Source organism: Ipomoea nil, unplaced genomic scaffold (genome assembly GCF_001879475.1).
Source record: "Ipomoea nil cultivar Tokyo-kokei standard unplaced genomic scaffold, Asagao_1.1 scaffold0519, whole genome shotgun sequence".
Lineage (NCBI taxonomy): Eukaryota > Viridiplantae > Streptophyta > Magnoliopsida > Solanales > Convolvulaceae > Ipomoea > Ipomoea nil.
In genome coordinates, this window is record NW_017616947.1 from 1,152,827 (window position 1) to 1,180,484 (window position 27,658).

General features: G+C 42.6%; 1 long non-coding RNA gene across 1 annotated transcript; it reads left to right on the plus strand.

Annotated features, from left to right (window-relative positions):
* LOC109174082 lies at positions 1–27,265 on the plus strand. Its single transcript, XR_002053005.1, has 3 exons — positions 1–98; positions 669–800; positions 27,134–27,265. It is a non-coding gene; the product is annotated as an uncharacterized LOC109174082 (long non-coding RNA).
* Positions 27,266–27,658: the final 393 nt, after the last annotated feature.

A 27,658-nucleotide genomic window follows, 5' to 3' on the forward strand; every position in this document is an offset into this window, starting at 1 on the left:
TCAATTCTACGAAACACCACTCAACAGATGAATTGGAACAAATGTTCATATGTTAAATCTAAAAGAAAATCAGCAACCGTGACTACCACATCTATAAGGTAAACATTTATACTTTACTAATTTTGAAGTTAATAATTTATATTTTTTGGTACAAAGACATCTATTATGCAATTTTACCAAAATTAGAAGCATGCATTTTTTTTTTTTTTGTATTTATAAAAATGAAAATACTCAGCTCAATTTGATGAATTTTCGTAAAATCTATGTTCTCTTTAATTTTCTGTTTAATAGCTGCGTTTTTATATTAGATATGTTCTATGCATGAATATTGTTGGAAATTGTGGAAAAATAGTATTAAGATTAGTGTTGTTGTACAATTCAATAATTTAGTTTGAAATTGATTAGTAATACTGAAATTGATTAATTTAGTTTTTTTGAGAGTTCTTTCCACTTCACATGCCATCAAAGGCATAATTTCAGTTTACCGTTCTGCTTAAAAAAAAATGAGTTCATTCCTAAAAAAGTTCAATTTAAATCATATTCACCTGTTATTAAGTAATACTATTTTTAAATCATTGTATCAACAAATTTTATATACAAAACATGTCAACAAACATATTAGTAGTGTTTTGATTTTTTTTAATGACCTCAATAATATTCATTTGCAGGTGTACAGGAAAGTGCTGCATTTACACTCTCTCAATACACTGACAAAAAAAGAAGAGACATAGGGAACCAAATTGGTGCAGATATAGTAAACAAATGGAAAGCAAAGAAGATGAGTATTGCAAACCAAAAATGTAAGTTAACATTTGTTACAATTTTAATGAAGAACAACATGTATGTTTCATTTTTACCTTTGTCTTCAACAACAAGCTTTCTTTTTCCACGAATGATAGTTGAGCTAGTCAATTTTTTCATTATTGTAATTGCTAGCTAAAAACTTTCAGAAGTTCTCTTTTGGAATGAATATATAGTGTACATGTTGCATTCTTAAATGAAGTATATATAGAGATACCAAGTAGTACACATGCTAAGAAGTCTCAATCAAACATTAGTATATAATAGTCAACACTTACCATCCACATTAAATGCTTAGGTATAGGTATAGGTGTATGTGAAAAAGTATTCCTAAATGTATGTCTTGGGTATTGTGTAATTTGTACCATGGCATTGTCAATTTGTTTCTCACTTCTCAAATTGCAGTCCACACTTACCATCCACATTAAATGCTTAGGTATAGGTATAGGTGTATGAGAAAAGTATTCCTACATGTATGTCTTGAGTATTGTGTAATTTGTACCATCGCATTGTCAATTTCTTTCTCACTTCTCAAATTGCTATATGTTGCCATATATATATATATATATATATATATATATATATATATATATATATATATATATATATATATATATATATATATAAAATTTTGTTGCTATAATAGGATTAAATATAATTATTTGCAATATATATATATATATATATATATATATATATATATATATATATATATATATATATGCAATTGATATCCTTTTTCTCAAAAATCAATCTGCTAATCTGCTTTGTCTTTTTTTCCCTTTTTAAAAATGATTTTACCAGGGCCTCTCTGAATTTGTTTGTCATTTCTCAATTTTCAGTATGATGCCACTCTTTTAAAAAAAAAAAAAAAGAAAAAAAAATGTTCCTACATGATGTTTGTGAAATAATAGATTTATTTGCAATACATATGCAAGTCCTTTACCTTAAATATGAGCATGCTAATATATGATATAACTGTTTTTTTTTTGGTATATTAAAGTTTGTTTAATAATAGGTTAATTTGGAATAGATCAGTAATTGAAATACTTTCTATACATATATATGAACAAATACTAACAATCTAAAATCAAAAGCAAGTGATGATAAAGGAGTCTGATGCTTCCTTTTTTTTTTTTAGTTGCTATAATTGAGTTTGTAAAATAAAATATTTATCTGGAATACATGTGCATGGGAGATCCTTTTCTTTAATGATCAGCCTGCTAATCTATTAAATTTTTATTTTTATTTTTGCCCTTTTTGTATATGATTTACCATGGACACTATCAATTTCTTTGTCATTTCTCAAATATTAATCTTTTGATACTTTTTTTTTTTAAATGGGTTCCGATTATTTCACTTAAGGAATAATATATTTCTTTGCAATAAATATGCAAGTAATATGCATTTACTCTAAAATCAACCTCCTAATTTGCTATACCTTTTGTAATTTCTCCCTTTCTTTTTTATCTCATTTACCAGGAAACTATCAGTATGCTGCAATTTTTTTTGGGCTTGCTATAATAGACTTTGTGAAATTATAGATTAATATGATTTAATTTGTTCCTATAATATGCTCTAACTGTTTTTTTCTTTTTTCTTTTTTTAATGATTTGGATTTCTATATTATATATTATACTTTGATTAATAATAGGTTTATTTGTAATATTTGGGTAAGCAATATATACTTATACTTGAATAGAATAAGAACCAAAACACATTAGTGGTTGATTTGCAATTAGAGCAACCAGTCATTACATTTAAAATAGATTAGCAACTGCAACATATGCAGTTTTACACACATTGCCTTCCAAAACACACACTACATACATTGTATTGCTTACCAATACACTGAAACACCTGCAGTGTTCAAAAAACAAACCCATAGGCAAAAACACACTACACACAATCCACTGGCTAACAGTACATTGCAAAAAGCTACAGTTTTCTAGGCATAACCATCAGTTTGGTAGAATTTAGAACACAAAACCCACTTACCAGCTTAGTATTAGTACAACCTATTTCTAAATAAAGAAATTTTCATTACTTTTCCTGCTTCACCACCACCTCCTTAGCACTCGTCTGCTTTGACCCACTGACCCGAACCGTTTGACCCTGGCCGACTATAAAATGAGAACTTGAACGTATCGGGAACCCAGACCTGGGGTATATATCCTACCAAGAATTTTCCCAGGGTTCTCATACTTGCTTTGGACATACAATATACCCCGCTATACACTTCAAATACTATACATACATGGGTCAATACCCCGTATCAAATGGCGCTGTCTGTGGGGACTGCAACAAAAAGTCGTGTCCTCCTAATCTCCAATCCGGTCAACTTAACTAGAGAATCCAGCTTCTACGTTGTGAATTGGCTCCAACTTTGGCTTTGGAATACGCTACTGGCTTTGGACAGCTCAACAGTTCTCCCATAGGCTTGCCAAACGCTACTAATATGAGGAAACGCAGAGTTGTGCTCCCAATCCAAATATCCGATGAATTGATGAAAGTAGAGACCAAATTTTTTGCATGTTTAGCTTTGATGTTCTGTACGTGTGATGTATTGCTGACTGGCTTCGCCGGCGGAAAGATCAGGCCACGAACCATCCTCAAAGCTCCGCCATCATCATCACCTTCTTTGGCAACCCACCAATACGCGTTAAGTATCAATACATATACATAGATATAGTCAAAACCATTTGGAACTGAGGAATACAATATATAGCATTTGAAAACCAAGAGATGAGACAACACTCCATATGACACACTCTCAACAAGAATCAAGACCAACAACTTCAATCAAAGCAATGGAAACCACAACAACAAGCGACAACCACAACTCTAGATGCAACCTACCATTCATAAGGTAGAGTTCATCATAGACATAATCATAAGCAGGAAATACACAATCACATAATGACAAGACACACATTTCAAGTGTCAAGTTCCAACCTTATGGCTACCCCCGACCTTATAACTAGTTCCAACCATTACCTCCAAGTGTCACCCTGTACTTCTGAATCCAACCTTATTCCGCTTGGGACGGTCGTCCCCCACCAATCTCATAGTATTACCACTGATCTCTCAATACACGAGGGTACCATTAAATAACACAATATTACCACCGATCTCGTGAGCAAAGCTCAATAATATTACCACCAATCTCATTCATAGTTACAGATAGTCATTATCAAGAGGATTGAGGCTCATCAATAGCCCAATCAAGTATCAACAAAGGGTACGGTACAACGATTTGTACAAGATCACACCATAAGAATCAACCAAGGGACTTCAATAAAGACATGAATCAATACCCAACAACAATGGACCACAATCCAATACCAAAATGATTGACAACACGAGTTGCCGACCCTCAACAAGAAGGAACAAACCATACATACTAGCCTAACAACATCAAAGCTAGCATGCTCATCAAACGGGTAAACCAAAATGGTTCCAACGAATCTTCAAGACTTATATTAGTCCAACGAATCACAAGGTTGGACCCTTATCACGATTCAAGACTCCAGATCCTAACATAGATTCCTAACACATCGTTCTAGACATACGAAACATCAAGAAGACTCACAAAAGCTCAATAATCCAACAACGGGAGGTCAAAACATCACATACCAAAAAGAAAGAACCATGGGGAAACAATTCCCCGCACTACCAAACACGTTCCCTGCGGGTGGGGTGGCAGGCAGGCCACTGCCTGCCGTTCATCAACAAAGCCAAGTTCAAATCCAAAACACCCAAAACCTCACACACCACAAAGATATGACTTGAACCCAAGAATAGCTCAAAGAAAGGCATTCAAGAACCCTAAATACAAGCTCTAAACATGCATTATCACAAGATCATGCATCAAATCACTCACAACATGAAGAATCATCAAATAGAAGCCAAGTATAAAATAGGGTTTGTAGAGCATGGGTTACCTTTGTAGACCAAAAACCTCTTTCTTCATACACTCTTAAGCCTCTCATTGAAGCTCTTTCTCACCAAAAACTTCTTGCACAACCAAACCACCAACAAAACACCAAAATAAGATAAAGATACCTTAAAGATAACTAAAAATACTAAACAACTTAAGATCTTACCCTTTCCTATGCTAGGGAGGTAGAAAGGTGGAATCTTTGGGTGGAACCTTGCAAGGATAGAGAACCCTTCTTCTAGTTTGGAGAGAAAGCTAAGGTTTCTTTTAGAGAGAAGGTGGAGTGTTTGTCACTTGGCTAACAAGGGAAATGAATGAAATGTCTTGCTAGGGAAAACTTGAGCATCAAACATGTGTGAAAGGTCAACTTTAACGTTACTAAAGTTAGGAAGACAAAAAGGGTTGAGGTACAAAGCATAAGGCAAAAGGTACACTTGGTTGACTAAGGAGGCTAGTCAAATTCTAGTCCCTCGACTATTAAATTTCAGGATTTTTAGAAGGAAATTATCAAAGGAAAATTAGGATTAATTCCTCAATTAATCCCAATTAAGGGTTAGATTTACGGGGTTTCACATCCTCTCCCCCTAACAATAAGCTTCGTCCCCGAAGCTTGGGCACAACGAGATTAACAAAAGGCTAACGATGAACAAAATGTGACAAGAGTAAGAAATGAAAAGGTAAATGAGACTTTAAGCAATAAAGGTGTTCACCAACTAACTGAAGCTAGAGAAACCAAGGATTCAAATTAAGGTGGTAAGATTGATAGACTTAGAAATAAGCTGAAGGTTCACAAAGGTAAGTCAAGAAAGAAAGATAAGGTGATAGATAAAAGATTTACCGGAAGGGAAAACTAATTCTACCTTAAACTCAACTCTCTACCCATTACTAGCCACCGGTCTACACGGAACTAGACGTCTTAGCTAAGGAACAAGCTACAACTAAAACTAACACCAGGATAACTCTTAAGCTGGATTACCCGAGAACGAAGAACAAGGATCACATTTTCAACAGTTCACCGCTGATTTCTCCAACCAAAGGAAGCAAGGTCCTCACAATGCACAACTAGATCTTGGCATCTGCTTGAACTTGATCTGTCACTTCCAAACAAAGACCACTACTGCCAGCTCTAAAACACGAGCAGGATGTCCTTCTCCCTAGATCTTGGGCTAACTTGATGCAGACTGTCAACTTAACACTTGCATTAACACACAACCCCCAACTCTCAAGAAAGAAAGGCTTGAAAACTTCAAAACTTTCGGTCCGGATGAAAGGTCCAAACAGGAACGGTAACAAAGAAGAGAGGTAACTCAGGGGAAAGAAGGTTCACAAGGAGGGATTTGGTTCGACGGAAAAGATTAGAGTGAAAGGTTTAAGATTTGAAAACTCGAAGATCACATTGGTTAAGAAGAAAAGAAAGGCAAACAAGGCTACAACTTAGGAAGTCAAGGTTGTCACCTTGCACGGCAACAATTAAAGAAGAAAGCAAGAATAAGGTTTGGGAAGAACAACGAGGGCTTCTCGGCAAGAAGGATGGTTGGTTCGACTAAAAAGGAGGGAAAAAACGGGTTAAAGAGGGTTAAAGGCTCTCGACTTCAGGCGATCCCTTCTACTGGGCAAGCTGCTTAAAACCTTTTTGACCCACTGACCGATCTCTACTTCGATTCTGGCATGACTTCAAACGAAGATCTTCATTGGACTTCCTTCATGTGCTGATAGAACAACCAACTTTACCACTTCCGAGGAGGACTTCTCACGACGAAGCACAACCGTACCTTTCCATCATAACCCAAGCCTTACGTGCAACTAGATAACTGAACCAAACTGTTAACTACTTTTCCCATTCTTTCCAAGATCTCTCACGGACTAATCAACTGTGAGTTGGCTTGCCTTCCATATCGGTCTTCATCGTTACGTCAGTCATGAAACTCTTAGTAGTCATTCTTAGTCTTCTTGGAGATTCTACTTAATGTCTGACCTTGTTACCCATTAACGGTTAAAACACTGACCACCGCTTTCCTCTTTCCTTAACTGCACTCGGTTGTCTGTTCTTGTCATCACATGACTTGATGATTTTACAAACCAAACTTTCTTCCTTATCGAACCGTAGGACCATCGAGGTCTAGCACCAAAGTATTCCTTGTACCTTCCTTAACATTGTGAACCTTGGTACTCTAACTCTTACCAAAAACTTGTAGAGAGTCATTGGTGTACCCAATCGATAACCACCACTGTAAGAAACTTGCTCCGACCTTAGGGCACATTCCACAGCCTTTGTAAGTCCATAGCGCAAGTTCCCAACTTGCCTCATTGGTCTGCATGATTTTTTCCCGTTAACCATCTAAAGCTGTTTGAATCGTAGAGCTCAACTGCAACCTTAAGTCGAACGCAAACGGTAGTATTTCTCCAAAAGGGTGACGTAAGTCAAAGTCTTTACCAAGGTCAACTTTCTGAGACATTCCAAGATTCCTTACTCAAAGGTTTACTCTTGTCTTTACCAACCGTTCAGTAGGTCGGGTCTTGATCACAGTTAAAAACCTTGCAAACTCTTTAAGTCAGTCAGTTAAAACCCAACTTTGTCTTTTCTTGTCTTGGCTAAGGGTAAGTCTTCCCTGAAAACTTCATTGCCGCACAAACCTTTACCGGAATCTCACATAAGCCTTCACTAGCAAAGTGCAACACACAAGATCAAGAATTTATTCAATTATTAATGGGTTAACAAGACCATTGGCAAGAGAATAGATCAATCATGTGTTACACCTTGACTCATCAATCACAAGTTGAGTTGTAACAAGTTCCACCAAGGCAAACCACAAACTAACAAAGAGGGAGTAATCACAACTTCAAGTGTAGAAAGGCAATTTATTCAACACAAAGCACTATGAGTCATCCAAGCAAATTTTCAAAAATTTTATCAAATTTTGGTCCACCCCCACACTTAGAAATTACATCGTCCTCGATGTGAAAGAAAATAAAACACAAGGGGAAAGGGTAGCACAATAAGCACAAGGAGAACAATCTCTACTAACTATACAAATTAAAGTAAAGCATTATACACAACTTAAAGAAAGTAGAGAAGGTAGATGAGACTCCCCTAATGAATCTCTTGTGCCAAAGAATCATCATGAAGCCTTCTTGGAAGTGAGCATACTCCTTAGTGTCATTCCTAGAGTCAAGAGAGTATATACATGAAAGCACATGTGAAAGCATGGTATATCAAAAATCAAAATATAAAGAAGAAAATAAAATGCAATAAAGTAAAGATAACATGGGGTGCCTCCCATGAAGCGCTAAGTTTAACGTCGCTAGCTCAACTCAACCTCTCAAGTGTTCAACCATCAATGGATTGGAGGAGAAAAATTCCCAGTCATCTTCCTATCAACCTTGCCTTCTAGGTATTTCTTCAAGTGGTGGTCATCAATAAATGTTGTTAGGCTCAAATTCACCACTCCAAGGCTCAAGAGTTGATATTCCTCCACATTAAACTTCATGTTCCTCTCATCTTTAAATCCATTTTTGACCCATAAATCGAACATGGATTTCTTCTCAAACAATTCATCTTGATAATATAGATGAGAGTGATTCATTTCTTTATGCTACCAGACATACCAAACTCTTTCAGCAGATATCTCTTAAGAGGAACACCCACATGTTCACTTTCCAAATCAACAACACCCTTATCCTTAGTTTTGTTAGAACCACCAGCAGTAACCAAATCTTTGACCATAGATCCCTTAACAGCATCAGCAATATGCTCATCCCCTAAATCCTCATAAATGTCATCCAAACCAACAGTGATATCATCTTCCACACCATCAGAGACATCCTCCACTCCAAAAAAACTCCTCTTCATCACTGCCAAACTGTTGCTGCATAAAAATAGTTCTGACCAGTCAATAACCTACTTAGAACCAGTTATAAACCCAAAAATAGAATAATAAGTATACCTCAAAGTTACATCCAACATCCAAAGAACCTCCGACATGACCTGGAACCATTTCAGCAGAAGGGGCACCTGTAACACCCCGTGTTACGGCCCCTAAAACCATTTAATTAATCAATCAATAAGCCCAAGAGAAGGAATAAATCATAATGATTAATTAGGGAAAAAGGCCCACCATAGTCCATGGGCCCTCATATATAAACCCAACCCCTAAACCCAATCCTTAGTTCCGAAATGAATAGAATTAGCAAGCTTATAATATTAGTTCCTAATTAGGACTCCTAAATATATAAATAAGGGACTTAGGAGACACCTAGAACTTCCCACACGCCTAAATGCCCCACCTCCCCAGGAGAGCTCCAAGAATTCCCCTAGAAGAAAGCAAGAAAGCAAGAAAGCTTAAAGAAAGGCCCTTCATAGCCAAGGAACTAATTAAGGCTAAGAGGTAACCCATGTCTCAACAAAACCTATTTTCATAGCTATGATTTCCCCCTTAGGGTTTCCCCATATTATTGTGTATTAATGACTTGTGATAATTATTGTTGATGATTGATGTGATGATCCCATGGGGGATCTTGATAATCTTGATATGGAGAGATTCTTGATAATTATGATATTCTTGATGATTACGTGGAGTTCCTGATGATTATATGTTGTTCTTGATAATTGGGTGATGATCTTGATGATTATGTGTTGTTCTTACCGAATCTTGCAATTAGAAGACGAACCGTATTCTTGTTGATATAAAAGTGATTAGAACCCTAGGTTGTATCGTATGATCTTATTCTTGGATTATCGGGTGGGGAAATCGCATGTTTGGGTGTTGATTATACTTAGAAAAGCATGATAGGTTATGTGCCGTTCGTTCCTCGTATTTGATTCGTTGATTGTCTACGGGTTGTCGTTAATTGTGTTCTAAAGTGTCTAAGCATGGTTTCGGGTTCCATAACGGTTCCCGGGGCGTAAAGTGTGTGAAAAGAGTCAGTGGGGGGTAGGGGACCCGCCACCTACCCATAGCCGTAAACCACCGCCTGGCAGCGGGTGGCCGGCGGGCGGGCAGCTGCCCGCCGGCGACCCGCTGCCCGGAACAGTAGAAACCGGCGGGCAGCCGGCGGGTGGCCCACCACCCACCGGCTACCCGCTGGAAATTCGTCCCACTTGGGACCCCGGCTTCCCCGTTTGACGTTCCCCGTTCCCCGTGGTGTCCCAATGGACCCCGTTTATCGTGCCTATGTCTAGTTTGATGTTTCGGGTACCGTTCGTAGGTTTATGAGTCTATTATATTGCATGCTAGTTGAATTGGTATCCCGTTGACCTAGGTGGAAGAAGTATGAACCCCTTAGGACTACTCTTAGTAAGTGATGGATCACGCATAGGTTTTGTTATACGTTTTCTCCCCCTTCCTAATGTGTAATGTGGGTTGCATGTGCTTGCTATGTGTTATGTGTGTGTTACCCCAATTCGGTTGCGATCGGATTGGTTATCCTGAGCTGCGGTTCAGAAGCTGGCTGCAGTCAGATTGATACTCTTGGGCTGCGGTCCACTGTTTGGTTGCGATCAAACACTATGATGAGCTGCGTTTCATCGGTCGGTTGCGATCGACCCCTCCGTGTTACGATACGGGGCAGGGTGCTGCGGGGCCGTGTCAGAGCTATATGCGCTGACCCTCATGTATGGGCATGCGATTGGTCCTGTGGCGCCAATAAAGTGTGCTATATGTTGTGATATGGATGAGTTGTGATTGTGAGTGTCTTGGGGGATGTGACTATGGGACTTATATTGGGGTTTGATCAGGTTGGGTTATGATTATTGTTTGTGCTTTGCCTTATCTGCCTTATCTATTGTGAACTGCATATGCTCGTTATAACTGTTGCTTGTGTCTGGCCTTATCTGTCGAGTCATTCCCGGTTTTAAAGTTAGAGTTCGTAGGATATATCTTCATGCTCATAATGGTTTTCGTATATCTATATATATCTCTATATGTATTGTATTTCAACGCGTTGGAGTGGGTTACCAGCATCTCTCGCTGAACAGATATATTTGGCTTTCAGGCACAGAGGACTAGAGCACTGGAGCGCGCTAGAACTGGAGCGTAGAAGTAGAGTAGTTTCCCTTTCGGCCTGCGTGCCATATTATGCATTGTGTTTCAATGGATATTAGCTAGACAGCCTGTGCACCTGGGTTCTCGAGCCCAGGTGTGGCATAGCACCCCGTACACTTATGATATACTTTGGGATGTAATGAGATATTACCTTTATTATATAAGCTTAAAATGTCTTGAAAATCTGGGGTGTTACAGTTGGTATCAGAGCCTAAGTTTGACCCTAGGAAAAGACTCTTAAGACCGGACTTTAAGACGTTAGGCTTGAACTCTAAGTACCTAGGAACATAGGACTCAGGGATCTTAGGACGCGCGGTGAGACTGTGAAACCTACACATAACTTCCTTACACGTTGCCTTTCCCCATTCTAAAACCCTTCCCCACTTATCACTTCACCAGAAGTGCGTCGAACTCTAACTTAACATTCTTATAAACACTGACCAGAAAGATGATAGCATGGCACCGAACAGAAGGCAATCAAGGACTCCGGAACCCGCCACCGACGACCCCTTGACCCAAACCCTACAGCAACTAACACAAGTCGTGCAGGCATTAAGCGACGCGGCCCTTCGCAACGCCAGGCCCCCACCGCCTCCGGTGAATGCAAACTCTGACGTCGCTCGACAAGTCTCGAATCACCGACCACCCACGTTCTTCGGAGAGGAGGACCCCGCAGTCCTGGAGGAATGGATTCGGACTCTTGACAAGATTCTAGGGGTAGTAGAATGCCCCGAGGAGCGTCGTGTAGAAATAGCCTCGTTCTACTTCGGACACGAGGCCGACCTCTGGTGGATCCACGAAGGACCCACCCACCGACAAGAACCAGGGTTCAACTGGGAAAGCCTCAAGGCACGATTACGTGAACGGTTCTACCCAACCCACATAAAAGCATCCATGTATGAAGAGTTCCTTCATCTAAAGCAAGGGACGGCCACCGTCGTGGAGTACCATAAACGATTCCTCGAACTGGCGCGCTTCGCACCCGAACTTGTCCCCACCGAGGTGACCAAGGTAGAAAGATTCGTATCGGGCCTCAACTTCGAAGCCCGGAAGGCACTAGTAGTAAGTAGGCCCCGGACCCTCAACGAGGCTTACGTCAGTGCCGCGAACCTCTATCGGATCCAACTACTTCAACGCGGAGCTCAGGAACAAATGCGAAGAAGGAACACCGGAAGTGGGGCACCACCGGTGAAAAGAACAAGGAACGACATCGGCACGAGGTCAAACAACCCGACTAACCCAAGACCGCCCCCGGGAAGCAACGAAGCGAACCCAAGAAACTTTCCTTGCCCGAGATGCAACAAAAGTCACAGAGGCAAGGACTGCGCAGGCAACCCCTGGCGATGCTTCAACTGCGGGGAGGAAGGACACAAGGCCTTCCAATGCACTCGGCCCCAAAGACCGCGTCCCACCACCACAGGCCAACACGGGGGTACCGGTCACCAAGGGGGCTACGGCGCTCCCGGAAAAGTATTCGTCATGAGCCAAACGCAAGCCGACCTCGGAAACGAAGAAGACCTAGAAGGGGAAAACCCAATCCCTGAAGACGAGGACCATACGGACCCCGCCAAAGAAAATCCCGAAAGTGAATTCTGTCTAGGATAAGCCATCACCCCCTTGTAACCGCCCCCTGTATCGTATAAACCACTTATTCAGTTTAATTACTTCGAGAGCATTATGTCTACTTAGCTTAGCTACTTAGAAAGTATTATGAATAAAGATTCCTTTTCGTTCAAATTCCGATTCCACTACGAGGGTAAAACACAAGTTATGCCATCCACCCAACCCTTCCTCACTAAAAGACGAAACAAGGGAAAGGACAAAAGTCACCCCATCAAGGAATGCCTAATGTCACCACTAGGGATTGAACCTTAAACCTCCCATTTATAAGTCCAAGTCCCAGCCACCAAGCTATGAGTGTTTCTTGAAACCTTAAGGGGACACTCCCTTGTTAAACCCCTCTAAATCCCTAAAACCCACAAAATCCCCAAATCAAAAACCCTTCTTCCTCTTCTTCTTCTTCTTCTTCTTCTTCTTCTTCTTCTTCTTCTTCTTCTTCTTCTCTCTCTCCCTCCCCACACCCTCTCCTCCTCCCTCTCGCATACCCCACTGCCCCACCACAGCCACCATCTCCCACCGACGCCGCCACCGCCCGGACGCACCCCGGCAGAGTCGCTCGCCTCGCCGCCGCCCAGACCAAGCCGCCGGAGACCACCCGCCATCCGCCCGGAGTCCGCCCAGCCGAGACCCGCTACCGCCTCCGCCCGAACGCCAATCCCACGCCACCTCCTCCTCATCGTGAACCCCACCTCGCCGCCGCCTCCCTCGCAACCGGAAGACGCCGCCTCGTCGAGGACGCCCGCCGGAAAAACACGCCGGATCGCTGCCCACCTCACTCGCCGGAAATCTCGCCGGAAGCCTCGCCGGAAAACCCACCGGAAAAGTACCACTTATCGCGATGCCAAAGAAACCCCTCGGAATCCGCACCCCGGAGTGGAACAATGCCGATTACACCGTGATCGGAGGTAAAGCACTTGAACCCGACCAATTCTCTCCGGAATTGGTTGATATGCTTAAACACCAAGGACTTTTAGATACGTATCTCACCATCAAAGGGGATACGTACCCCGAATTGGTGAAGGAGTTCTATCAACACCTTGTAGCCACCAAACGGGGTGACAAGGTAGAAATCACCGCCAAGGTCCGCGGCAAGGAAATTGTGCTTTCCGAAGGCCGTTTGGCCAAGCTCTTGAAATTGATCACCACGGGTGTATCCGACTATGACCGGAAGGGGTGGATTGACACCCAAACTACGGGATACAAGGACTATCTCGGGTACTTACTCGGGAAAGAGGATGGGTTCACCTCGGCCACCCGACCAAACCGGAAATGGCTATCGGCGGAGCAAAAGATATTGGTTATGATTGTAACCGATAGCCTCTTGCCCACCAATAACAAGAGCAAGGATGTGGGAAGCTTGGAGTGCACCTTTGCGTATCTCCTAAAACATAAAATCAAGTTCAACCTGCCGGCACTCATGCTAAAGCACATAGAGTTCTGCAAAACAAACAACCGGCTTAGCCTACCTTACGGGATGATCCTAAGTTGGATCATGGAGAAAAAGGGGGTAGACCTAAGCCACACCGAGGTCAAAACCGCCAATGGCATGGTTTTCATTGCCCAAAACCTCCGCCGCAACGACATCTACTTCATCGAAGGAGGACACTATCTCACCCTCGAAGAAATTTGCCAAAAACCCGATGAGGAACGTAGGGAATTGGTTGATCGGTTGGACATCTCCAACAAAAAGCTCAAGCGGGCCATGCAAGATTGCGGAGGCACGGAAGAAAATGAAGAACAAGAGGAGGAAGACGGGCCTAACCCGTCAGTGCACCCACGGCCAGGAGGGAACCCGAGGGGGCAAGACGAGGGTTCGGTCAACGAACGCATACTCGCACAGCTCGACCGACAGAATCAAATCATGGAAGAAGGGTTCTCATCCCTGATCCGCACCACACACGCACTCGATCAAAGGGTAGCAGCGATCGAGGCCGCCTTGGGCACTTGCGGTGCACCCAGTTCCAGCGCAGGAAACCGAGGTACAACCGAAAACTTCCCTATCACAACACCATCAAAAGTTCAGCCTACCCCAAGCCAAGACAAACGTAAGGCCGCAACCCTAATCAGGAGGCCGAGCTACGAGGTGTCTAGGGGTGAAAGGATGGACTATAACACCGGGCTTCGGGGACGAAGCCCCTTGTAAAGGGGGGGAGAGTGTAACACCCCGTGTTACGAACCCTAAAACCATTTAATTAATCAATCAATAAGCCCAAGAGAAGGAATAAATCATAATGATTAATTAGGGAAAAAGGCCCACCATAGTCCATGGGCCCTCATATATAAACCCAACCCCTAAACCCAATCCTTAGTTCCGAAAGGAATAGAATTAGCAAGCCTATAATATTAGTTCCTAATTAGGACTCCTAAATATATAAATAAGGGACTTAGGAGACACCTAGAACTTCCCACACACCTAAACGCCCCACCTCCCCAGGAGAGCTCCAAGAATTCCCCTAGAAGAAAGCAAGAAAGCAAGAAAGCTTAAAGAAAGACCCTTCATAGCCAAGGAACTAATTAAGGCTAAGAGGTAACCCATGTCTCAACAAAACCTATTTTCATAGCTATGATTTCCCCCTTAGGGTTTCCCCATATTATTGTGTATTAATGACTTGTGATAATTATTGTTGATGATTGATGTGATGATCCCATGGGGGATCTTGATAATCTTGATATGGAGAGATTCTTGATAATTATGATATTCTTGATGATTACGTGGAGTTCCTGATGATTATATGTTGTTCTTGATAATTGGGTGATGATCTTGATGATTATGTGTTGTTCTTACCGAATCTTGCAATTAGAAGACGAACCGTATTCTTGTTGATATAAAAGTGATTAGAACCCTAGGTTGTATCGTATGATCTTATTCTTGGATTATCGGGTGGGGAAATCGCATGTTTGGGTGTTGATTATACTTAGAAAAGCATGATAGGTTATGTGCCGTTCGTTCCTCGTATTTGATTCGTTAATTGTCTACGGGTTGTCGTTAATTGTGTTCTAAAGTGTCTAAGCATGGTTTCGGGTTCCATAACGGTTCCCGGGGCGTAAAGTGTGTGAAAAGAGTCAGTGGGGGGTAGGGGACCCGCCACCTACCCATAGCCGTAAACCACCGCCTGGCAGCGGGTGGCCGGCGGGCGGGCAGCTGCCCGCCGGCGACCCGCTGCTCGGAACAGTAGAAACCGGCGGGCAGCCGGCGGGTGGCCCACCACCCACCGGCTACCCGCTGGAAATTCGTCCCACTTGGGACCCCGGCTTCCCCGTTTGACGTTCCCCGTTCCCCGTGGTGTCCCAACGGACCCCGTTTATCGTGCCTATGTCTAGTTTGATGTTTCGGGTACCGTTCGTAGGTTTATGAGTCTATTATATTGCATGCTAGTTGAATTGGAATCCCGTTGACCTAGGTGGAAGAAGTATGAACCCCTTAGGACTACTCTTAGTAAGTGATGGATCACGCATAGGTTTTGTTATACGTTTTCTCCCCCTTCCTAATGTGTAATGTGGGTTGCATGTGCTTGCTATGTGTTATGTGTGTGTTACCCCAATTCGGTTGCGATCGGATTGGTTATCCTGAGCTGCGGTTCAGAAGCTGGCTGCGGTCAGATTGATACTCTTGGGCTGCGGTCCACTGTTTGGTTGCGATCAAACACTATGATGAGCTGCGGTTCACCGGTCGGTTGCGATCGACCCCTCCGTGTTACGATACGGGGCAGGGTGCTGCGGGGCCGTGTCAGAGCTATATGCGCTAACCCTCATGTATGGGCATGCGATTGGTCTTGTGGCGCCAATAAAGTGTGCTATATGTTGTGATATGGATGAGTTGTGATTGTGAGTGTCTTGGGGGATGTGACTATGGGACTTATATTGGGGTTTGATCAGGTTGGGTTATGATTATTGTTTGTGCTTTGCCTTATCTGCCTTATCTATTGTGAACTGCATATGCTCGTTATAACTGTTGCTTGTGTCTGGCCTTATCTGTCGAGTCATTCCCGGTTTTAAAGTTAGAGTTCGTAGGATATATCTTCATGCTCATAATGGTTTTCGTATATCTATATATATCTCTATATGTATTGTATTTCAACGCGTTGGAGTGGGTTACCAGCATCTCTCGCTGAACAGATATATTTGGCTTTCAGGCACAGAGGACTAGAGCACTGGAGCGCGCTAGAACTGGAGCGTAGAAGTAGAGTAGTTTCCCTTTCGGCCTGCGTGCCATATTATGCATTGTGTTTCAATGGATATTAGCTAGACAGCCTGTGCACCTGGGTTCTCTAGCCCAGGTGTGGCATAGCACCCCGTACACTTATGATATACTTTGGGATGTAATGAGATATTACCTTTATTATATAAGCTTAAAATGTCTTGAAAATCTGGGGTGTTACAGCACCTAGAAAACCTGAGCAGGGTTGTGTAACTAATGGCTCATCCCGGCAAATCCTTAGAACCGTAAAGGCAGAATAGTAGCTCTCCACCTGTTCCTTCTTCATAACAATACGGAAAACCATAGACATCCCACGCAAGCGACCAAGTTCTGGTGGAATACAATTATTTCCCTCGAAATATTGGAGAACAGATAAGACATACAAAAGCCAACCACTAAACACCCAATAAAGAAGTGAAATAGTATAGTATACCTCAAGGTACTTAGCCTTTAACTCAGCCGCTGACATACCAACCAAATCTGCACATTCACGATCCCATATAAGCATAGGAGCATCTCCAGTGTGGTCCGCCACACGACAATCAACCTATACCTCACAATTCCTTCATGCCAAGAATTCTTACACCCACCACAGTACATCATGCCACCTTGTTCAGCAAGCTTCTTCTTGAAAGAATTAGTCTTGCAAGAAATGAAATACCAATCACTTATACTCTCTACGCCAACAATTCAGCCTGCAACCCAATACTCCCCCAACTGGTGCACAAAAAAAAAATATCTAGGTCATCTCTTTTATTCTTAGAATTTATAAGTATATAGAAAAAACAAAAAAAAAAAATTAGTAGACAAACAGAAATAATTATCAATTAACATTGTAGCATATTAACCTGTTTTTTCAAGTAAATATCTTCAATAGGAGTAATCAAAATATCATTAGGATGCAGACCATTAGTAGGGAAACCAACATCAAGCCTAGAACCAGATTCTATACACCTCAAAGGGGTGTAGTCACCTGTAAAGCTATTAAAAATAAAAAAGTAAATACTTTCACATCCATTTTGATTTAAAAAGTTGAACAAACACCATAAAATAGAAACACACCTATTCCTGAAGTCACGGGACTCCTTAGACGAATGAGTAAAAAATAGTTGGGTAGCATCAAAGGAGATTTGACACCCCAAAAATCCACACTCCAAACCATGAATTAATTGAGTAATTAATTATATTTCTTTTGAGGAATTGATTCCTAAAATCCTGATTTTTTGATACTCAAGGACTAGTATTTGACTAGTCAATCTTTAAGTGGTGTTGTACCTTGTGCTTTGAGAGGAGTTCCCTTGTTCCAAACACTTTCTAAGAGTTAGTAAGGTATCCTTGTCTTTTCACCAAGAGCTAGTTTTGTAACCTAAACCTAGAAGACTTCTTCATTTTTCATCCCTTACATTTCCTAAAAAATATCTCTACCTTCTCTCTAGAATAGAAGAGTAGCTTGTTCTTCAAGCCAAAAGAAGCCTTTGTCAAGATTCCAAGTTTTGCTCCCAGGATTCAATCTTTCCTCTATTTTGGCATCTAGAAGGGTAAGATCTAAGCTTGTATAGTCTTTCTGGTTCCATCTTGGTTGTCTTTTTCTTAAAGGTTGGATCTTTATGATCTTTTGGTTTGATCTTGAAGTGGGTTTGGCTAGTGAGCTTAGTGGAGAGCTTGTTGCCGTGTAAGAAGAGTCTTTTGGTCTTCAAGAGGTAACCCATGCTCTACAAAACCTATTTTGCTTACCTATATGTGATTTCTTGGCTTCTACATGTGTTATGCTATGAAATGTGAGAGTTTATGCATTTATCTTGTGATATCGCATATCTAGAGCTTGTGTTTAGGATTCCTTTGTGCCATTGCTTGGCATTTTCCTTGGTTCAAGTCATTTTGTTGTGTTTGGTGAGATTTGGCATGTTTTGGACTTGAATTTGTGTTTGGAGGAGAAAATCCCCGAAGGGATTTGTTGTGGTACAGGGACGTACCCGCAGGCGGAACGGCGGGCGGGGCACCACCCGCCGGCCTACCCGCGGGTACATAGCCTGTGGGAATATGTTCCCGCGGGCGGAACCACGGGTGGGGCGCTACCCGTGGGTCCACCCGCGGGTACATGGTTGGTGCTGTGATGGGATTTGTTTGTCTCGGTCTTTGATCTTTTGGCCTCCCGATGTTCTTTTGTGGAACTATTTGAGCGTCTTCTTGATGTTTTGTAGGTCTAGAGCTTTATGGTAGGTATCCATGTAGGATCTTTGGTGTTGTGAATCGTGCTAAGTGTTCAACATTGTGTTTCGCTGAACCGTGTGGTGTCTTGTGTGTTCCTCGGAACTATCTTGAGTTTTCCCGTTGTTGAGCTTGCTAGTTATTATCTTAATGCTAGCGTCGTTGTTGTCGTTGGGTGATGACCCGTCTCTTGATTGAGTATGTTTCATACCTCTTTTGCAATCCGTTACTTGTTTCGTGTGAGTGGTGGTGCGTGTGTGGCTCTACCTGGATTGCACGATTAGTGGTATGGGACGCTAGTCACCAAGGTATTGCAGCGGTCCTCGTGGTGGCCGTGACGTGATTATGGAGTTGTGGCTCAATCCACGTGTTTGGGGGATAACATTGTGTTATCCAGGCATGTGTTGTCGTGAATTGGTGGGTTTTCGTTGGTGGTTATAGGTGGGGGACGACGGTGCCGGCGGAATAAGGTTGGACTTGGCTGTACAGGGGTTTTCTGGAGGTAATGGTTGGCTTTGAAGGTACAAGGTTGGGGGTAGCCATAAGGTTGGAACAGGGCATAAGGAAAGTATATCAACTCGTGATGTGTGATGTCACGAGGGCTTGTGAAGCCGTTGTTGTGTGATCTTCTCTCGTGACGTGTGTAGTCACGGAGTCCTGTGGTGTTTTGGCATGTGTTGCCGTTGGGTGAGTCTTTATCCTTGTGTGTGGTTAACCTTTGTGGTTGGGACGTGTTCCCGGTGTTATCCTTGTGAGTGGTGAGTCTTGTGTTGTCTTTTGATCTTGGCTTTTGACTTATATATATGTATTCCGTTTCGAAAATGGTTTTTATATTATATATCTACCTATTTATGATACTTAACGGTATTGGTTGGTTACCAGCATCTTTCGCTGACCGGGGGTCGCCTCGATGTTTATCTTTGTATCTTTCAGGTGATGCATAGTCGAGCGCGATGTCTAGAGCCGGTAGCTTAGCACCTGTATCTTTAGACAGTGTTTTTGAGGCCTGTGTGCCAATGTCTTTAGATTGTTCTAGTTTGTTGTTTTTGGGATAGTGATACACTTGCAGATTGTCGCCGTAGCGTTTGCCAAGTGTGGTATACGTGGCATAACACCCCGTTTTGGATTCCTTTTATCCAGTTATCTTTCTATCTTCCGCTGTGCTAGTGTTTTGTTGTTTATCTGCATGTGTTAAGACTTGTTTTTAGGTCTTGTTATTTTTGGGGGGTGTTAGAGTTGGTATCAGAGCCTAGGTTTGAACCTTGGTTTAGAGCCTAGGAAGAGTTAAGTCTAGACTTTCTAAGTGTTTAAGTGTGTTTTGAGACCTCTAAGCGACCTTAAGAAGCTAAGTGTTATGCTTAGGACTCTAGGTTGCGCGGCGAGATGTGTGTTGTTTTCTGTCTTGCTTGCTTGCTTTTTGTGGTAACCTTGTTGTTGTAGCAGAAGTGCGATGCCTCCTCGTCCTCACGCCCGCTCCCCAGAGACCCCGACCAACGAGCAGCTCGCCCAGAATCTCCATCAGTTGACGCAGACGATGCAGTCTCTCAGTGAAGCTCTGTTGAACAACAATCAAGCTGCACCGCCTCCGCCTCCGGTTGGGCACCGCGATGTGGATCGTTTAGTGTCCGGGCATCGGCCGCCTTCCTTCGCTGGTGAAGAAGACCCTGTAGTCCTTGAAGAGTGGCTACGGGTGTTTGATAAGATTTTTACCGTGGTGGGTTGTCCCGAAGAGAGGAGAGTAGAACTGGCAACGTTCTACTTCTGCCAAGAAGCTGATCTGTGGTGGGTTCACGAGAGTCCGGCCTTTCTTGAAGAGCCTGGGTTTGATTGGACCGCGCTCAAGGACAGAATGCGCGAAAGGTTCTACCCAGCGCATGTGCGAGCCGCCATGTTTGATGAGTTCCTTCATCTGCAGCAAGGACCCCTATCTGTGGTGGAGTACCACAAGAAGTTTTTAGAGCTGGCGCGCTTCGCGAGGGTGTTGGTGCCTACAGAGCTTGCCAAGGTTGAGCGTTTCGTTGCCGGTCTGAATTATGAGGCACGAAAAGCGTTGACGGTGAGTAGACCCAGTTCCCTCAAGGATGCGTATCTGTGTGCCGCGGATCTGTTTCGTGTTCAGCAGCTTCAGAAGAGTTCGCTTGAGTTGGCTAGGAAGAGAGTTGAGAGTGGTGGTTCTTTTGCTTTCAAGAAGCCCCGACCGAGTTTTCCGGCTAGAGTTGTGTCATCTTCTTCTCAAGGACCAGTTAGGATGGAGCCTCCGGTTCAAGCTAAGTCGGTTGGTTGTCGCAAGTGTGGGAAGGTGCATCCGGGTCAAGTTTGCTATGGCCAGGCGTTTAAGTGTTTTCGCTGTGGGGTTGTTGGTCATAGAGTTGCGGAGTGTCCTCAGCTTGTCGGTCAGAGAGTGTTGCCGCCACCCCCGGGAGTCGGAGGAGCACCAGGAGGGAGTTCGAGTCGTGGAGCTGTTGGAGCTAGGCCGCCGAGGAGAGTTTTTGTGATGGCGCGTTCGCAAGCGGAGTCGGAGGGTCTGGTGGAGGATGAGTTAGCAGGTAACCCTTGTTTGAGCCTATCCTTGTGTCCCCGAGAGCTTTGTGTTCTTTGTTGCCTTGGGTGCTATCTTGTGTTTCGTAGTTGTCTTTGTGTTCTTTGTTGCCTTGGGTGCTATCTTGTGTTTCGTAGTTGTCTTGGTTTGGCAATCCTTGGCTTGTTTCCTTTGCTTGTTTTTCGTTGGATGCTTAGTATAGACTCTTTTCTTGCTAAGTGTTTTCTTTAGTTGGCATCTTGTTTGTGGTAGCCATCTATCCTTGAGTTATCTTGTGCTTAGCCCAATTCTTTCACCTTTGGACTTGGTTGTTTTTACAACAATTCCTTGTGCTTTTCCCTAAATTTTCCAAGTATTCTTTGATTTGGAAAATAGCCAATCCCTACCAAAATCTTTCCTTGTGAAGCCTAAAAATTGAGCCTAATGTTTCTTTGTAGCCTTTAAGTTTCAAACCCTAGCCAATTTCTTTTCTACCCAACCTCTAAACCACTTAAGCCAATTATCTTTCTTGGAACCTAACCCATTTTAATTCTTTCTAAACCTTAAATCCCACTTTGTTCAAAATCCCCAAATTTAATCATCTTTTTCCCCAATCTCACCCAAATCCCTAATTTCTTTCCCCAAAATTCTCTTCTTCTTTTTCCTTCTCCCTACCCGTGAGCTACCCGAAGCCACCCCACCCTGTCGCTCCTTCGCAACCCGCCACCACCAACCTGCCCGTCGCCGTTCGCTGCCGCCTCGCCGTCGGAGCCTCGCCGTCCCGTCGCCGCCGCCGTCCTGCTGTGTGTCGTGCCGCCGAGCAGCCGCGAGAGAGAGAGAGAGCAGCGAGAGAGGGAGAGCCGCGAGAGTGTGGTAGAAGAAGAAGAAGTTGTGGGCTTTGTTTGTTGAGCTTTGGATCATCTTTCACCATGCCTAGAAGGTCAAGTTTGGCAAGAAAAGCGGAATGGGTGGATGCCCACTACCTTGTGCTTGAAGGTAAAGCTTTTGACCCAGAATCTTTTTCAAGTTCCTTGTTGGATTTGCTTAAGTTTCAAGGTTTGCTAGATGGTTTTCTCACCATAAGGGCCGAGACTTACCCGAGTTTGGTGAAGGAGTTTTACCGTCACAAGGTTGTGACGAAGGAAGGTGAAAGGCTTAAGATCACCTCTAAGGTGAGAGGTGTGAAGGTTGTGTTGTCTGAGAAGAGGTTAGCCCAGTTGTTGAGTTTGTCTACTACCGGAGTGGCTCAGTACAGTGGCCATTCTTGGATTAGTACGGATACCATGGGGTACCGTGACTATTTGAGCTATCTGTTTGGCCGTACGAGTGGTTTCACTCAAGCTTCGAGGCCGGAAAAGAAGTGGTTGTCTGCGGAACAAAGGATCTTGGTGATGTTGGTGTCAGATTGTTTGTTGCCTAACAACAACAAGAGCAGTTTGTTGGGTAAGTTGGAATGTACCTTTGCTTTCTGTTTGAATAATATGGTTAAGTTCAATCTGCCTGCTTTGATGATGCAACACATGGTGTTTTGCCGGGATCACAACCGGAAGAGTTTGCCGTATGGCATGGTGTTAAGTTGGATCTTGGTTAAGAAAGGTGTTAGTGTGGATGGTTGTCCCTCGAAGGCTGTGGGAAAGATGGTGTTGGATACCGCCAATCTCTGGAGTTGTAATCTTTTTCAGTTGGATAGTGGTGAGTACATCAAGCTTGAAGAGGTTGCTAGGAAAGCACCTGTTAAGAGAGCAGAGTTAGCTGCTGGGCTTGAGATTCATGCCAGGAAGTTGAGCCTTGCAGTCCAGAGTTTGGGTGGTGACGAAGAAGTTGAGGAGGAAGCAGATCACGAAGAAGAGGAAGGAGCACCGGAGACCGCTGAAGCTGAAGTAAGTGAATCAGACGGTGAGGAACGCCGTAGAAGGGAAGAAGTTCGCACCAAGAGAGGGCATGATGTCGCCTCTTTGCTTCGTCAGCAGAACAGTTTGATCGCCGAGGGTTTTGCGTTTGTGAGGTCACAGTTTGCCGCAGTGCATCAGAGGCTGGATCGGTTTGAAGCTAGTTCTAGTCACAGAGTTGAAGCCGAAGAAGAAGAGTCTGAAGAGGCCGAAGAGTCGGAGAGTGAAGAGTTCTAGTCGTGTTGTGGTAACCCCGTTCGCTTCTTTCTTTGTTGTTTCTTAGCCTTTGTAGCTTGGTGTTTGGTTGTTGTGTGCTTTGTGTGCTTGCTTGTTTTGTTTGTTGCCTTGTTGTTTAGCTAGTGTGTTAGTTGGTGTTTGAGTTAGTAGTTTAGTTCTTGGTTGTAGGCTAGAAGTTGGTTGTTGTGTTGAGGTTAGAGTTCTTGATGCCCAATCTATCCGTTTGTTGACCTCTTGCCTATCCTTGAATTCGTAATGTCTTTCTCTTTGCCTTGGAACCTTGTGAGAACTTTTGGAACTTTTGACCAAAAGGGATATTCTTGGACATCTTGTCACAATTTTGTTTCCTTGTTACCTTTCGTTCTTAATTCGTTGTACCCAAGTTTCGGGGATGAAACTTCTTTGAAGGGGGAGAGGATGTGACACCCCAAAAATCCACACTCCAAACCATGAATTAATTGAGTAATTAATTCTATTTCCTTTGAGGAATTGATTCCTAAAATCCTGATTTTTTTATACTCAAGGACTAGTATTTGACTAGTCAATCTTTAAGTGGTGTTGTACCTTGTGCTTTGAGAGGAGTTCCCTTGTTCCTTACACTTTCTAAGAGTTAGTAAGGGTATCCTTGTCTTTTCACCAAGAGCTAGTTTTGTAACCTAAACCTAGAAGACTTCTTCATTTTTCATCCCATACATTTCCTAGAAAATATCTCTACCTTCTCTCTAGAATAGAAGAGTAGCTTGTTCTTCAAGCCAAAAGAAGCCTTTGTCAAGATTCCAAGTTTTGCTCCCAGGATTCAATCTTTCCTCTATTTTGGCATCTAGAAGGGTAAGATCTAAGCTTGTATAGTCTTTCTGGTTCCATCTTGGTTGTCTTTTTCTTAAAGGTTGGATCTTTATGATCTTTTGGTTTGATCTTGAAGTGGGTTTGGCTAGTGAGCTTAGTGGAGAGCTTGTTGCCGTGTAAGAAGAGTCTTTTGGTCTTCAAGAGGTAACCCATGCTCTACAAAACCTATTTTGCTTACCTATATGTGATTTCTTGGCTTCTACATGTGTTATGCTATGAAATGTGAGAGTTTATGCATTTATCTTGTGATATTGCATATCTAGAGCTTGTGTTTAGGATTCCTTTGTGCCATTGCTTGGCATTTTCCTTGGTTCAAGTCATTTTGTTGTGTTTGGTGAGATTTGGCATGTTTTGGACTTGAATTTGTGTTTGGAGGAGAAAATCCCTGAAGGGATTTGTTGTGGTACAGGGACGTACCCGCGGGCGGAACGGCGGGCGGGGCACCACCCGCCGGCCTACCCGCGGGTACATAGCCTGTGGGAATATGTTCCCGCGGGCGGAACCACGGGTGGGGCGCTACCCGTGGGTCCACCCGCGGATACATGGTTGGTGTTGTGATGGGATTTGTTCCCCGTGATTTGTTATCTCGGTCTTTGATCTTTTGGCCTCCCGATGTTCTTTTGTGGAACTATTTGAGCGTCTTCTTGATGTTTCGTAGGTCTAGAGCTTTATGGTAGGTATCCATGTAGGATCTTTGGTGTTGTGAATCGTGCTAAGTGTTCAACATTGTGTTTCGTTGAACCGTGTGGTGTCTTGTGTGTTCCTCGGAACTATCTTGAGTTTCCCCGTTGTTGAGCTTGCTAGTTATTATCTTAATGCTAGCGTCGTTGTTGTCGTTGGGTGATGACCCGTCTTTTGATTGAGTATGTTTCATACCTCTTTTGCAATCCGTTGCTTGTTTCGTGTGAGTGGTGGTGCGTGTGTGGCTCTACCTGGATTGCACGATTAGTGGTATGGGACGCTAGTCACCAAGGTATTGCAGCGGTCCTCGTGGTGGCCGTGACGTGATTATGGAGTTGTGGCTGAGTCCACGTGTTTGGGGGATAACATTGTGTTATCCAGGCATGTGTTGCCGTGAATTGGTGGGTTTTCGTTGGTGGTTATAGGTGGGAGACGACGGTCCCGGCGGAATAAGGTTGGACTTGGCTGTACAGGGGTTTTCTGGAGGTAATGGTTGGCTTTGAAGGTACAAGGTTGGGGGTAGCCATAAGGTTGGAACAGGGCATAAGGAAGGCATATCAACTCGTGATGTGTGATGTCACGAGGGCTTGTGAAGCCGTTGTTGTGTGATCTTCTCTCTTGACGTGTGTAGTCACGGAGTCTTGTGGTGTTTTGGCATGTTTTGCCGTTGGGTGAGTCTTTATCCTTGTGTGTGGTTAACCTTTGTGGTTGGGACGTGTTCCGGTGTTATCCTTGTGAGTGGTGAGTCTTGTGTTGTCTTTTGATCTTGGCTTTTGACTTATATATATGTATTCCGTTTCAAAAATACCTATTTATGATACTTAACGGTATTGGTGGGTTACCAGCATCTTTCGCTGACTCGGCGTCGCCCCGATGTTTATCTTTGTATCTTTCAGGTGATGCGTAGTCGAGCGCGATGTCTAGAGCCGGTAGCTTAGCACTTGTATCTTTAGACAGTGTTTTTGAGGCCTGTGTGCCAATGTCTTTAGATTGTTCTAGTTTGTTGTTTTGGGGATAGTGATACACTTGCAGATTGTCGCCGTAGCGTATGCCAAGTGTGGTATACGTGGCATAACGCCCCGTTTTGGATTCCTTTTATCCAGTTATCTTTCTATCTTCCGCTGTGCTAGTGTTTTGCTGTTAATCTGCATGTGTTAAGACTTGTTTTTAGGTCTTGTTGTTTTTGGGGTGTGTTACAGGAGCTGCAAATACGAACCTCGCCATCTAACCAGAAAAAATTTTGCTCATTAGGAGATAGGATATTATTTGAAATAGAAAGCACACCCATCCTGGATTAGAACTTATTGTCCATAAACTTGGCCCTACAAAGTTGAATGAGAAGTATGACTGGATCAGATGCAGCAATGTGGAAATAAGGAGTTAGTTGATCCACATGCTCATCCCATAATGTACACTTAATCTAATTTTTACTGCATGAAAATAGAAACCAATTTAAATACCCAACAGAATTAATAATAAGATTTACATCAGCATAGCCAACCCAAAAAAAAAAAAATTACCCATTGTCTTCAAGAACAAAGTCAATAAGCCTTGTTTGTTTTCCAGCTATCACTTTGTCAAGTGGTGTATAAATTTCAACAACTCGGCCAATCACATCTACATAAAATAACAGCAGAATATTAGTTTTGATAGCTATGGTTGAAAACATAATCAAAGTAGCATTCCTTCATTTGAGTATTATATATGTATGCATCCAGTTAAACTCTTACCTATCAACACTTTCTCATCAACATTCTTCTTTGAATGTATGTCCAGGAAACTCTTAAACCGGAACATTATTTTAGGGAAATTCACACGCTGATATTGCTTCAAAACAGTGTCATGTTTGAATTTGATCATATAACGATGTGTGCTTGTTTTATACTTGAAAAAGTTAGTGATACATAGGAAATTTCGAATACCATAGACTTTACCCTCCTTGAACATATTCTGGTATGTTGCAACAATATCCTTAGGTATGTGAACATGAATAAAAATACCCTATATTCAATACACAAAGAAAATATCATAAGTACTTATAAACAGTTAGCAATAGACAATAAAATTAGAAGATAGTAATCTAGGAATAGCACACCTCTTGATCATGAAACACACACTCTTGAATTCTAATTTGTTTTTGTGCTCTGTTTTAAGTGACAACATAGCTCCGCACACAACGCAATCTAATGGCCTTAGAAGTCTGCTGCGGGTGAAGCTGGGCACCAACTATGAACTGCCCAGTCATGTTGGTTTTTGAAAGCTGAAAGTTGTAATATTTTGCTTCGTTTTGTGGTAACACAGATGAAAGAAAGTTGTAATATTTTGTTTTGCTTTGCTTTGAGGCATGAATGTGTAGCTATATATAACCAGCAAACTTAGAGTCTGACAATTGCAAAAATATTAAAATATTACCTATGCACTGCAGTTTAGATCACTCCCATACCAATTAGACTTAAATCACACGTTTCCTATCTAGAAACCCATTAGAATACTAACTCCACAATAGCTCACACCCCTAAACAGCAGGCCTAAAATCATACGGCAATACCAAATCAGTAAATTAAAATTTTCAAATAGGCGGGAAATTGAATAGATTTGAAAAAAAAAAAAAAAAAAAAAAAAAAAAAAAAAACCTAAACGGTGTCGTGTAATTTAGGCGGGAAAATGGAAGGATTTGAT